General features: G+C 44.1%; 1 long non-coding RNA gene across 4 annotated transcripts in view; it reads right to left on the reverse strand.

The window, feature by feature from the left end:
- Positions 1 to 14,963, reverse strand: part of LOC144936945 (uncharacterized) — a 36,710-nt gene that overhangs the window by 9,881 nt on the left and 11,866 nt on the right. For all 4 annotated transcript variants that reach the window (XR_013637522.1, XR_013637521.1, XR_013637520.1 and 1 more), the window contains one exon: positions 14,297 to 14,927. This is a non-coding gene — a long non-coding RNA (uncharacterized LOC144936945). The remainder of the gene's footprint in view (positions 1 to 14,296; positions 14,928 to 14,963) is intronic.

Below are 14,963 nucleotides of genomic sequence, written 5' to 3' on the forward strand. Positions count from 1 at the left end.
AACGCTGAACCCCGGTCCCCCTGGGGACCCGGCTTATAGCCTCACTGGACGTGGCTGGCTCCGCCCTTGGCCACGACGACCTTCTCGAACCTTCTATCAGGATCTCCCCCCGACATGTGACCACCCCTAGCCCCCACTTGGGGCCCCTGTGTAGACTTTACCCGTCATGTGCCTTCCAGGGTCAACCAGAGTGCCATGCCCTTTATTAACTCCATTCATGGCCTGGCACCCTCACACCCCCTCCTAAAGGGGACAGCACTGCACGCCGAGCGTGGTGCCACTCAGTGCTCTGTCAGTGCTCACCGAGCCCCTCTAGGGCTGGTACTACACACAGCACTGCACGCCGTGCCTCGCTAGAGCCGGCATTACCCAGTGATAACACAATAAACAGCAGACAATACCTGTAATAACACAATAAACAATACACCATACCTGCAATAAAACGATTAACGGTATACTGTACCTATAATAACACATCAAACTGTATACCATACCTGAAATAATAAAATAAATGGGATACCATATCTGCAACAACACACATACACACACATATATAATTTAAGTGAAATTTTTAAAGATGAAAACATGTAAGCACCTAATTATTATAGTTTAAAGAGCAGCTCCACCCCCACCTCCCCCAAATTGGATTTTGCAAGCTTTCATAAATGAGACATTCGTATTACTTGACATCCCTGCAGAGGTAGGCCAAGACAAAGGAAGCACGTTCTTGCCAGTGTTCTGTGTTGCAGCAATCAACTGATTGGTCCAATTTCCATCACCCACGTATACGAAGCCACCCTTCCCTACCCTCATTATTGGGCCGATGATGACAACAAAAATGAAAGTATAATATTGGCGACACAGAGAAAAAACAATATATAAATGCACACATGCCACCGTTGCCATTGACGGTCAGATTCCTATCACTATTAAATGTGAAATGCATTGACGTTTATCAGCACGCTCTTCCACGTCCCTAGCGAGCGGAAGGCGGTGGTGCTGCTGCATGGGGTCCCCTTCGCTCTTCACCGCTGCTGCAGCGGTGCAGCTGCTAGTGCTGCACTGGGTGTAACTGTGCAGCGTAGCGGTGACCAGCTGCATCACAGCCATCAGCACCGCGTGCACCGTTTATGTCATTGACCTCCGCGGGCCTTCGTAATGATGATGCATGGTTTACGTATCATACAGGCCAAAAATGTGGATTTGCATTTTCTTAAAGGTTTAACCCCTTCCGTGACATCTGTGAGATATATAATGAAAACATGAGGCTTTTCTCGAATTAAATGTATCTCTGTAAAAAATATGTCCACGGGAATTTACTGTATATGCTCATTTTATATGTAAAACCTTCGTATTTCCTACAGATAGTATTACTTTCTTGTATATATGTAACCGAGGCTTTCACTCGTATCTAATATAAGTGGGTTAAATCTTCACATTTTTTAATCTCCTTTACATGTTGTTTGGGGAGTGTACCCGTCTATTAGTATTAAAAGTTGTATTTTATAAAATAAACACTAGGCACTTTATCTTATTGAAAGAGAACATGTAAACTTTGCTTTGAGTTGGCTTTTTCAGAAAAAAATAAGTTGGTCGTAGTGCCGAGTTAAAATCTATATATTAGTCATTGCTAGTAATTGCATAAGACTAGGAAAGAGTCAACAAATGCTCCAGCTGACCAAATCACACTCAAATGTCCCTCCGTGATATACATTCAATACGCCTGTCCACTTTGTCTTGAGCAATCATATCATCAGAACCCAATGCTGCTGCATATCAATCTTTACAAATAGCAGTTGTTATATATTTTTTTTACACAGCATAATAGCTGACACAGATAGAAATACATTCGCTCACAAAAACACAAAAACAAAAACATCCCCCCCACCATTTAACCTTTCGGCTGATGGACTGATGGGACAATTGCTGCTAAAATGCACACCTCTTAAGTCCATCATACCCACACAAGGGGGAGTTGGGCATGGCCAGAAACTTGCTCAGCCACCTTTGTCTTCCCATTGCTGATGTCAAAAAAATCACCAACGGCTGATTTTAGGCTGAGACAAATGAGCGGAGGCCTGGGCCTACAAGATATACTACCGGTGGCCCCAGGCACAGGTAACGAACCAAGGTCACTGTCAGCACAATACGTGCTATTCACCATGGCCCCACTCGTCCCTCCACTACCCCTCGACACACACTTTAGAAAAAGATCCCCCGTGTAGCCTTTAACAGACTGTTAGGAAAAGTGCTGTCATCGAGCACCTATGGAGGCCGGCATGGCACACAAAGGGGTGGGAGGCCAACACCACGTTCCGGCCGCCTTTGTCTCTCCAGTGGTGATGTTTCCACACCACACCAGGTACTCATTTGAGGCTGAGTCGACCTAGGGGAAGTCCAGGATCAGTTTGGATAATCATAATTTGTGTTTGCCATTAGCGGGAATTGAACTTGGGTCACGGGGTTTGTTGCGCAGCACGCTAACAACTCCGCCACCGCTCCCCCACCAACACACACTTTATACACACTCTTGCAGACACACACGTCTATGCATCCCTGCTTTCACAAAATTACAATCCTGCTTTCACATGTTTACATGTGGGTAATTTCCAATTACACAAGTAAACTCAAGTTCACGCTTACACACATTCATACATCAATGTGTGTGTACGCACACGTACAAAGATATCTACACAACTGCAGACATGCTGACCTATTACAATATGCAACGGTGCATGCTTTCACACATTCAGTCACCCTTCCTGATATTTGTACACACACACACGTTTACTACAAAAATGCTTCTTATAGCTCGCAGAAAGTTTTGTTCGTGAGCAGCTATTAGGACAACCTCAACACACAAGAGGTCAGCATTATACCCAGCCACCTTCACCATCAACAGTTTTAGGCTGAGTTAATCTAGGTGAGGCACTAATCGGATTCCGATACCATTTTTGAGGCAAGGATATGACACAATCCCATGTGTCTGGGTTTATAATACAGCAACGCATACAACAAAGCCGACATTTATCCTACACATGTACTCGTGCTCACAATGAGAGACACATTCTCACACGTTCACACATTAACAAAAATGCATGGGCTGCCAGGACAAGTGCTGTTAAGGACAGAGCACCTGTTAGCGAGTAAATCCCCCCCCCCCTATCACACACACAAAGCAATCATGATACACTCGTTAACACTCATTCACACACTCACGCACTATACGATGCCTTATTAAATTAATGCAATAAGTAAAATTGCTCTGATGCTCAACCACAGATTCCCCCAAACACCCGAATTTTTTTTTTTACTGTGCCCTTTCAATGCTTAAAATCGGAGGACATGCACACAACGACCGACTGCACGGCTCATCACAAATACGTGACTAGGAACACCTTTGCACACCTTTACACATATACATGTACACAGCTTTACACGGACACATCTGACTCACAATGTACTCTATCTGCTCCCATGTTCACTCTTCAAAAACAAGTATTTACTTATCCATAACAGAGGTCTTTTTGTAACATCGAAACAAGATAATTTCTCCACAACTCTGGCTGTCGCCTGATGATGCTGGTAGTAATTCGCAGGGAAATGTTGTGCTCAAATTGTATATGTTGTGGATTTACTCTCAAATACACCGGTGTGCTGAACTAGTAAGGAATTGGCATGTTTTGTTTACGTGATCCAACCAAAAAAACCCTCGATTATGGATATTGGTCTTAAAAGCCTGCACGTTAAATTGCATTTATTTAGACCAATTTAGGCAAACGAGACAAAGATCCCCCGTAGAGCCCTGAACAGACTGTTGGAGCAAGTGCTGTTAGCGAGCACCTATGAAGGCCAGCACAGGACATGAGTGATGGATGGGTCGCCAACACCAGTCATTTTAAGATGGGGTGCCATGGTGGCTAGGAGATGTTAACTACCTCGCCTGGTATACAGGAGGTTGTGGGTTCCATCCTGACCTGAAACCTGTATATTTGGAGTTTGAATGTTCTCCCTGTGGCCGCGTGGATTTTTCTTCGGGTCCTCCAATTTTTCGCTCCACAATTAGTAACATGCGTTTTGAGCGGCTATAAATGTCCACATAAGCCACTTCTTTGAGCCTTACCTGGTAAAATAAAAAAAAAGTTGTTTTAATAGATGTTTTCAATTACTCTTAATTACAGTCTGAAGATCGATAACGAATTTAGATACATATTTTAAACTCTCCATTTCCCTTAATATATTGCAGATTTAAGGCTGCTTTACAGTGGAAAACTTCTAAGAAAAACTCATCATAATTAGGAAAACCGATTACTGAAACAAATGTATAACAGATGAATACATTTTAATTAGTAATATCGTATAGTATAGAATTACCAACATGCACTGTTATATAAGCATAACTCACATCGCATTATAATTATCACTGTAATGAGCAGTGCAATAGACATGGCATGGCAATCGGCCAGTGGAACCCACTTGCCACCCAGACACGTGCAGCAGGTGCAGCCCTGACAATCAGAGGTGGGAAAGTGGCAATCGCTGCTGGACTTTTCAAAACGCTCGATTGACAACTACACGGCTACAGCGGAACTGCAATCATTTAGAGACATGAAGGTGCAATTACGTGCTAAAACATTAATTTGAAAAACAAATCTCTTCATACGTGGCTTCGTCTATTAATATTGCAAAAATCAAAAGGGGCTTAATACATTAATACGGTTTTAAGTTTATCAATTAAATAATTTAGTCGATGCCTCCTTCAACATTCAAGTTATCAAAAGTGCACAGGGTACTGTTTGCACAGTACAATGAGAATACGTGTAATATTATAAAACGTAAATCTTAAACGCTGCGGAAATGCAGTGTGCTATCAGACAGGCCACTTGCCTGAAATGTGACCGAAGAAATATTTCATTCTTTTTAAGACCACGGAGGTATTGACGACGGGTGTGTAGAAAGACAATACTTAAAATAAAGTTTCTGCTGACAAACAAAATAAAAAATACACCGCGTACATACGATGTACTATATAATCCATTATTGTATTGCAATAATTACACGACTTCAATAAGGCTGATGTTTTTGTCAAACATTGCTGATATCATTTTTTAAGTACAAGAGTGAAGCAAACACTACGAAAACGTTATAATTGATTAACTTCTGAATGTACCTTGAATGACTATGGACATGAGCTTTAACTGATCACAACGTGGAACCTCCCGTGGCACCTCGTTACATTGGGGCTGAAGTGTGAGGATATAAAGTGAGACTCCTTCAGGGCACGCCACAGTCCACCATCTTCCAATTAAAGTACTCAACACACACACACACGCATGCATAATCCTGCAAGTGATTTGTTGAAGACTGGTGGGGCATGATAACACAGTCCGTGATCACCAACAGCACTCGCACCTCACAACTATATCACGCCTGAAGAAATAGATTTCAAATGTGAAACCACTGAGATGCGACTGACCTGGGTCGCCTACCAGACTGTGTGGGAGGCTTCGATGATTGGACTCTCACTGCCCACTGATGCGTGCAGGTAAGCGCCACAGCTGCAAGCACAATTACCATCGTTTTGACACATCTTTAATTAGTGTTCTTTGTTCACACATGAACAACTATGATTATGTCCACAGCTGCGCGACCAAATAAAAAGTCATTAATGCATAATAAAGCTGTGACCCGGTCAGACACAGCCGCATCATGTGGCCAGTTTGCACGGACATTTATAAACGCTAACCACAAACCAACATTAACCCCCCAAACTCCAATTACAGTGGGAGGAATACTCAATCTCATCCTCTTCTCTGTTCATCATCAACCGTGGTTGATCCACTACTGGACGAAGACCTCGTCAACCGGCCACCACTTCTCACGATCCCAAAATGTAACACAGAAGCACTTGCACACCGCTTGATTTCAATGCTCCATCTCCTAGATGAACGTCCTCTTGGATGCTATCCATGACTGTTATTACATTATAAATTAAATGTATGGAATTAACATAGAAGTTGTCGATACACGCCAGTGGTTATAAACGCTTGACACTTGACGGCTACTGTAGTGTATATATAGTGTGTTTCAATTAAGACATCAGGCTGCTGGAGCATGGGGTAGTGGGTTAAGAGATTAATGTATTAATCAATATGAAGTTGTCATGTACGATATTAACTTTGGTGGAGAGGTGGCACAGTGCTTACCACACCGCGCTATGAAATCGGCGACCTGAGTTTGATGCCTGGCTAAGGTGAGTGATATCTCAGTGAAAAAGACTTAAATGTCTGAATGAATTTCTGTTCTCATTGTTGATTGATAAAAAGTTTACGTGTATGAAAAGCATGAACAGCAACTGGGAGAAAGGGGTAAGGCAACAGATAGGTAGTCCTGTATTAACTTATAATATAGGTTTTCATAGCCCAGACAATGATCCATGTGTTTTTGGGTTAAGCCACATGGTAATTTAATGACAAAATGACAATTATTTCAGATATTTTGGCATCAAACTAGTCCTGTATTATTATTAACCTCTCAAAATCGCATTCAAGTTACTTAGCTTGTACCAGTTAATTATTTTAACAAACACTTTAATTTCGAAATACAACTAAAATGAGGAAATGATCATATCATTGGTTTGTAGTCAAGCAGGAAATGCACGGAGATTTTGTGACAAAGCCTTCGACCCTAGCACAGTGTTGGGGAACTCCTTTTGTCCAATACACTATGACCCACGATTCATCTTATCCATGCGATCTAACCTAAAACACCTGTATTATGGATAAATGTGTCTTTAAACCACCCACCAACCGACACTGCCAATTAGTAAGGTTTATCACGTAAACAAAAGATGGCAACTCGTAACTAGTTCAGCACACCGGTGTGTTGGAGAGTAACTCAAATTGTAAATGTTGTGGGTTTCCTCTCCAACACACCGGTGTGCTGATCTAGTAACGAATTGCCATGTTTTGTTTACGTGAAAAAACGTACTAATTGGCTGTGTCGGGTGGTGGCGGGTTTAACGACACATTTATATTTATGCGATCTAACCCAAAAAATCTTTATTATGGATTCCAAGTACAGTCCTGAATATACAGCTTGGGCAAGTGCCCTTAGCTGTGAAGGCCGGTACGGCACACAAAGCGGTGAGTGGTCAACACCACACCCAGCCACTCATGTCTTCCTAGTGCTGATGTTTTATACATCGCACTCGGTATTCATTCAGGGCTAAGTCAACCTAGGGGAGCGCCCAGGACCGGTTAAAATATTCTCTGATGTTGGCAACGAGCAGGAATCGAACTTGGATCGCCGGGTTCCTAACGTAGTGGCGCTATCCGCAAAGTGATATCACACAAACGCGCGCACAGACCCCACACACTTAAGCATTCAGTTTCACTCATTGTTTCCACTATACATGCACATATAAAAAACACACATATCGAATTACCCAAAAACAAAGACCTCCTATATAGCTTGGTTAGTGCCATTAGTGAGCACCTATTAATCGCACACATCTATACTCATGTGCACACAGCTTAAATTAATTTGGCTAAAAAAGCAAGCAGGGATATACTTGCTTTCCCATTGTGGGTCTTGATATCCTGATCCCCATAAGTTGTCTGGACAAATAATTCAGACACCCTCCAAACCATTTCCATGCATTTACAAAACAGGCTTTTAAATGCTTGTCATTTTACTCTATAAAATAAACTTTTATTTTGGCAGGTAAGGCCCACTGAGCTACATAGCTCTTTATCAGAAGCCATCATGGCCATAAATGACAGCTCAACGAAGTGGCTTATGTGTAAATTTATAGCAGCCATATACTCAAAACGCATGTTACTAATTGTGGAGCGAAAAATCGGAGGACCCGAAGACAAATCCACGTGACCACGGGGAGCATATCCAAACTCCAAATATACAGGTATCAGGGTCGGGATAACATCTCGCCATCGCGAGAGTACCGTATTTTCCCGCATATAACCCGCGAGGTAGACCACTTTTTACAAACAAAACAAGACCCTGCGGGGTATATGGAGGTGCGGGCTATCCCAAAAATATTTTACACGTGTGACATGGTAAGACTATCCACTATGCAACACTTACCTTTGACTAAAGCACTGCTGAATAAACCACTAACACTAAAATTGCATATGTTATCACGTTTTAAATTATTCAAATTGTTTGTACAATGAAACGCCAATGTTTGAAGTGGGTGCACTTTGTTTACCGTAATACTTTCAGTGGCTGTAGGGAGGTACAAAAGTTTCAGCTGAGGCTATGGATTGCACAATGGGAAGGGCCTTAACAAGCGTCTACCAGACGCAGAATCATAATTGCTGAGTCCCTTAGGCCGCTTTCATTAGCTGAGCACTATACAGTCGCGACCATGAGCTTTGTTTCAAACTTCCAATGGCTTTGTTGCCAGGAGGCAATGGCGTTACCGTAGTGCCGCTATTGTCTGCGCAGTGCGCAATCTACCAGTGCTAAAACTGTACTGTAATATGATGAGGTCGAATGCTGGTAAGCCTAACAGTACGCTTACGGTACTTATCTACCAGTTATGTGTTACTTATTTATTGGATATTTACTTTTGTTACTTATTTACTGTTTTAAGTTCACTCGTTTCCGGTGAGTTTGTTTTCTTTGTGCACGTTATGATTTTAATGTAAAAAATTGATAGTGGAATGTATTACAAATGTAAACTTCGTATTAATATGATGGAATTAAGCTGCGGTAACGACGTTAAAGATATGAATGCATGCGGGGTAAATGGAGGTGCGGGCTATCTGAAATTTGTTTCACACAAAACGCTATTTTTGCGGGGTATATGCATCTGCGGGTTATATGCATATGCAGGCTATATGCGGGAAAATACGGTATATTCGTTGACTGCAAACGGCACCGACACATTTCGCATGTACTCTATACACTTACACATTCAAGAAAATGAATACGCACCCCAACAAAAGCATCCGCACGTTAAAACACACACACATTCAAGTACTCACTCGTATTCGCATGCAATGCAGATATAGAAGAGATAACGTTATAAAAATCCTCCATTAAGTGACAAAAACTGTTTTGGGAAAATGTAATTACCCAACATCTATTTACTGGCAATGCATGGACATCCAGTATCGCTACCGTAGCCCTACAGACTGTTAGGCATAGTCCCCTTCGCAAGCCTATAAAGCAGGGGGGGGGAACGTCCGGCCCGCAGGCCGTATAAGGCCCGCAAATTATTTGGTCTGGCCCTGCCAAGGCAAACGCAGGCGGGACTCGAAATTCAATAAATCTAGGAGCAAACCTGGAAAAGCAGTTGCGAGTAGAGGCCGACCGAAACTGAATTTCTGGTTTCGGACAAAACCGAAACCAGACCAAAAGTAAAAAATTGACATTCGGCCAAAACCGAAGCCGAAACCGAAAGTTTAGCTACACTTTCGACCGAGACCGAAACAGAAAGGTATATAACCGAAGTTACCGAACACAAGATTTATGAAATATGTCATGATGCAATGCTACTTTAATTAAAAATAAATCTAGAACTAATCATTCAGAGCCTGCATTAAGAGTCGCCAAATATCAAATCTTTAGGTGTTACTTACTTAGTAATTATAATCCAAACAAACGAATGTTGTCGTTAAGAAACAACAGTTTTTCCGTATTAAGCCAGACTGGCTGCCGTCTGTTGACCGGTCGTATCTACATTAGCAGACCATGGTTGCGGCTGTAACCTCGCTTCCAAGCTGCTGCGTGTGTGTGTTTGCAGACTATCGCATAGGATTGCCTAGCACCGACTGACCGGCCGATAGGCAGTGATAGATGTAGCACTAGCGTTATATTAAAAAAATAGCTCTTCGGTTGACGAATGACGACCGAAAGTCAATATCAGTTTCGGCCGAAACCGAAACCAGACCGAAAGTTAAAAATTTACTTTCGGCAAAAACCGAAACTATGCCGAAAGAGGCCATTTGCCAACTTTCGGCGCCGAAACCAAAACCGAATTTCGGTCGGCCTCTAGTTGCGAGTAGCAACATCATCAATACCAGCTAACATCACACGCCTCACCAAAGAGAAACAGTTCCAGCCATCACATTAGGGGCGAGTTAATTAAATGTTTGACCAAATATAACAGGCACATTTTTAAGTTGATAATTTTGTATGGCCCGCGAATGATGTTATAAATATCAAAATGGCCCTTGGCAGAAAAAAGGTTCCCCACCCCTGCTATAAGGTGTGGCACACCCCACAAAGGGTTGGCGTGGCTAGGCACCGCTCCGAGCTGCTTTGTCTTTCCATTGCTGACATTTGCATGTGATATCGGCTCTCCGATGTGTTGCAGGTTGTGCCCGCGGTGTTTGTTCGGCAGAGTCTCCAATGTTTCGCTCCCTGTGCGCTGGGAGCTTCTTCGAGGAACTAAACTGGAATGTTTGGCGTCGCGCTATACAGCCCGCAGTAACCATCGCAAAAGCTCATCGGAGAGTAATACAGCACAACCGCGAAAGTCTACGAAGTGGCGCACTGGCGACTGGTTTCGTCTGCATCTAGGGGAGATCAGCTCGACATTTGCATCTCTGTTGCTACTAATGTTGTGAATGGACAAGAATGGAACCAGAGCAGTCAGGAGTGTGATACAGTGCACCAAGCACATTCCAAATGCTCCCCACGCAAAGAGACAAATATCCTAAATCCAATTTGATAGACTGAAGACAAATGCTTCTAAGAGCACACCTATTACGTTTAGCAAGACACATGAGCGGGTCGTGTAGCCAGCACCAACACCTGGCCAGTCTTTATCTCCATACCAGGTATAGGCATATTTAAGGCTAAGTCAACCTAGGGGAGGCCTAAAAAAGGTTCAGATACCGTTTAACTACTGACGTTACACGTGGCAGGGAATCAAACCCAGGTTTCCCGGATAGCAGTATCGTGCACAAGCAACTTTTTCACCACTTCCAACAAAAAGACAAGGATCCTCCATGCAGCCTACAGAAGCAAGTAGAGCAAGTTCTCTGAGGGGACACCTATTAAATGTGGCATGGCACACAAAAAAGGATAGTGTGGTTCGCACCAGGCCCAAGCCATCTGTCTCATCACCGCTGATGTTTTCACACCGCAGCAGGTACTCGTTTAAGGCTGCGCCGACCTTGAGGAGGCCCAGAACGAGTTTAGAAAATCACCATTAACAGTTGGCCGGGTGCCAGGAATTGAACTCGGGGGGCCATCGGGTTTGCGGCACGGCGCCACTAACCACTGCGCCACCGCTCCCGACACGCACACGTACAGACACACACGCTCCCTCACTTTTCTTGCGGCCTGCTGTGAGCCACGGAGCTGTGTAAGATTCATTGCCAGACAGTCGTGTTGGGAGCTATGGTGGGACGGTGACAGGCAGACGTGAGAGGAGGCTCAGATGCCTCATTACATGGCCGCAATGGCTGCCAGGCAGTGGTGCTGCTCCATGCCTCTCGTTTTGTTCCCTCTCCCATGCACTGATTTTTTTGCACCTCAGATTTGTACACCAAGACAGAGAGAATCACTGTTACATAATGATGAAGCCAGTTTTAACCCACAATACTTGTATACAGAAATGTAAATTTTCCAATTTATCACCGTCAATTAATGCCACAACAAAGCCTCGATTTGGCCGACTAAATTTCACTCAAATGAATTACCCACATGCCCTTTAAAACGCATGACAATATTTTGCGTGGAGAACATTTGTTAAAATTGCTCACCGTGCGGGGTGGACATTTTGAGCGTGTTTATTCGTAATGTCACTGCTATTACTGCATTGTTATTTTTCATTACTCGTACCCACCAGACAGTATTTGCGAAACACAGTCGCATTCATCTGCACGCAATAGTCTTCATCTCACGGGCGCAATCCAACGTATTTTAATTTAGCCACGAACAATGCCGCTACATTTCAAATAGGCATACGTACAGTGTTCATAAAGGTGCCATGATACGTGTACGTTCAGCATTAACCGAGATATTTATTTTACTCCCTTATTTTAAAAAAATTCTCTAATTTCTGTGACCGTGTCACTTTTTCTTCTTCCCCCCACCGTTCGCGTCCCGCTAGTTGGCACGTAGCGTGCATGTTCATTCAGTCAAGAAGGATGGGGGTTTCATTGTGAGCGCCGCAGACGGAATTAATGAACCATTAATCCGACCGATTCATCAGGCTGATGACCTGATGGGGTTAATTAAAGAAAGACAATTATTTCTGTTAGGCACACAGCAGCGTCCGTTTTTTGTCGTGTTTGTGTTCTCGGGCTGGTTTCACTGCCTACACAAAACGCTCCCTTGCAGATACAGCCATATCACTTCCCCGAAAGGTTGCCTTCCTTTTGCTTCGTCAGAAAACGTGGCATAAAAAAAAGGCATTTAAACTTTGTTCAGAAAGGTGAAATATGGAAATCTCTACAACGTGCCGTTTAAAACATTCATAAGGCGCGGTGTGGCTGTAACATGTTTATACAGTGTCTGAATTAATGAGAAATGGCCAGAGTGCTCAGAGGCATGCACAGATTGTATGATGAGATCGAGAGATCTGAAAACCGCTCACAACTGCTAATGTATTTCCTGCCCAAGCACAACGCATAAATGGCGCCTGCACTGTAACGCCGACGTGCAATGGGCGCGTTATAGTCTGGGCACAAGGGTGCGTTTGTAATTCGTACGACGGTTGTAGTCGCTCGCTTTCACCTGACAGCGATGCTACAGCGAATGCTACTAAGAATCTGCACATTCACTTAATTCAACATATTGCGCACGCAAATGCAAGTTAATTCGTTAGATCATGCGTAGATAGGAAAATAAAACTGAGCATTACAAAATTTGTTCAATTGACAATTATTTTTCTGCAAAGTGCAACGAAAGAGCTGACAATTCATGGCGAGAGACCTTGCTAAGGATAAAAAAAATAGTCTACTTGGATCATACACAGAATCCTCGAGCCAAGTGTCCTGTTAATATTTACATCCTACATGTCTCATGAACGCTGCGCATCCTGCATCACCTACATTATACACACCATGCAAACTCGCAGCCAGACTTAATTAATCTGTCTTATGCAGATGTAAGAACACAACTGTAAATGCTCCGGAACACACTGTCCCACTTAAGTCCTAGTTAAAACGTGACAGCATAAATGTACGCACTTATTTTTACACGGACAAGTAAAATCACGCATATATACCAGTTAAAGGCGTAAAGGCGTTTGCAATAGATGAAGTAATAGACAGCCATACAGACGTCGGCTGAATAATAATGAACGTATCAGCAAGGTAAAACAAATAATAATGTATTCTATTTGATGTATTTTCTACCTTCTCATCTCTATTTCAATGTACTACATGACAGGTCTTGGGCCCACTAAATAAATGAAAGACAAATAACTGACAACAGTCTTTTTATTCTCATTCACTTGGATTATATTGTCCCTTTTTAGGTAAACTATTGACATCGTGAATCTAATTCTCCTCGCACACCCCCCCCAAAAAAGTGCGCACAGCATGCAAAACAAATCCTCCATTTACGAGCATTTAGGCCAAATCGGCATCGCAAAGACCTACAAGTGCAACACAGGAACACATCACCTTGAGCGTGAAATGTTTTAAAGTGCTATCGTGGCCACGCATGCGCACAGCTAAAGCCGTTGCCTGATTTTTTTTTACACGTTGCTCTGACATTTCAGCAGAGCGCCCACCGAGGGCGGTTACGCAGCGCGCACGATCGCAGGCGCAATGCGGCAAATCGCAAAAAAAATTAGGACGGGTGAGAGCGCGGAAAAGAGAAGATGGAAAGAATCCCTCCCAGAGAATTAAACGGCCCCGCGTTCGTAATTGTACATCGGAGCACGGCGCGCGCGACCAAAATATAAAGGAAAACATTCAAACACCTGGATTTCCCATTCTCTCGCTCACTTTTACACAGCGGGACGTCGGGTCCCCCGTGATCAACGCTGGGGAACGGAGTGCTGCCTCTACCCGGACACCGAGCAGGCCGCGTTCACCAACCAGGCCTGCCGATACCAGCAGCCCTTAGCAGCAGCAGAGGCTGAGCACTGTGGGTAGATTCCCCTCCCCCCCCCGCTTAATTAGCTGTAATCCAATTTTCGATCGCTAATTCCTCCGTGATTTAATGTCTTCTCCTTTCATCCGCAAAATATTGTGCAGCTGCTATAATTATTGCCTTCTAATAGTTGGAGAAGAGGCCCATTCTGGCACGCGCATATGCACGAACATCACGATATTTTCCAAACGGTGCACAAATACTTCCATACGTTGGCGTGGTCAACTCTGTAATCCTTCGGTCGCCTTGCCAGAAGTGTAGCCATGTTGGATCCACGCGGCGCGCACAGTTCCAATGGAGATTTTTATAAAAACGGTCGATATTGCGGTTGTATTCCCAAATAATTCCAGAGCTGCGGCTTCAAACCAACATCCGAGCGCTTTCTCTTTTCTACAGCTGGCGTGGATGCGCTGCCAACACGCTCTCCAATTGTTTCCTCCGCGAGGGCACCGAGCGCACAGAAAACGCGCCGCCCGCCCGCCCTTGCCCGCCATTACGGGTGGGCATCGCTTTTCCGCAATTTTCCTTCGTTGTCTTTTCTGGGCGTATTCCATCTTCGTTCATGCCATCCACGGTGGGGCCGGTGCCATCTCCGCGAAGAAAATCTCACTTTTTTTTACACCTCTTTTCGCTCGTGCCCAACCGCCGAACATTGTACCTACGCGGAGCGATCGTGACTGGTATCCGAAAGCGCGATCGCAATGGCGCTCGCCGCTGCCGCCGCCGCCGTCGTCGTCACCGTCGTCGCTTGGCATGCCCCCGTGTCTTTGTCGGGGCGTCCCCGGCACCAGACAAAGACGGCGGGCGAGAACGATGCCAGGCTGTTGTCCGTGTCGCCAGCCCTGGGAGGGGTAAGGGGCGAAGGGGGGGGGGGGTTG

This window comes from Lampetra fluviatilis, chromosome 17 (genome assembly GCF_964198595.1).
Source record: "Lampetra fluviatilis chromosome 17, kcLamFluv1.1, whole genome shotgun sequence".
NCBI classification, from domain to species: Eukaryota; Metazoa; Chordata; class Hyperoartia; order Petromyzontiformes; family Petromyzontidae; genus Lampetra; species Lampetra fluviatilis.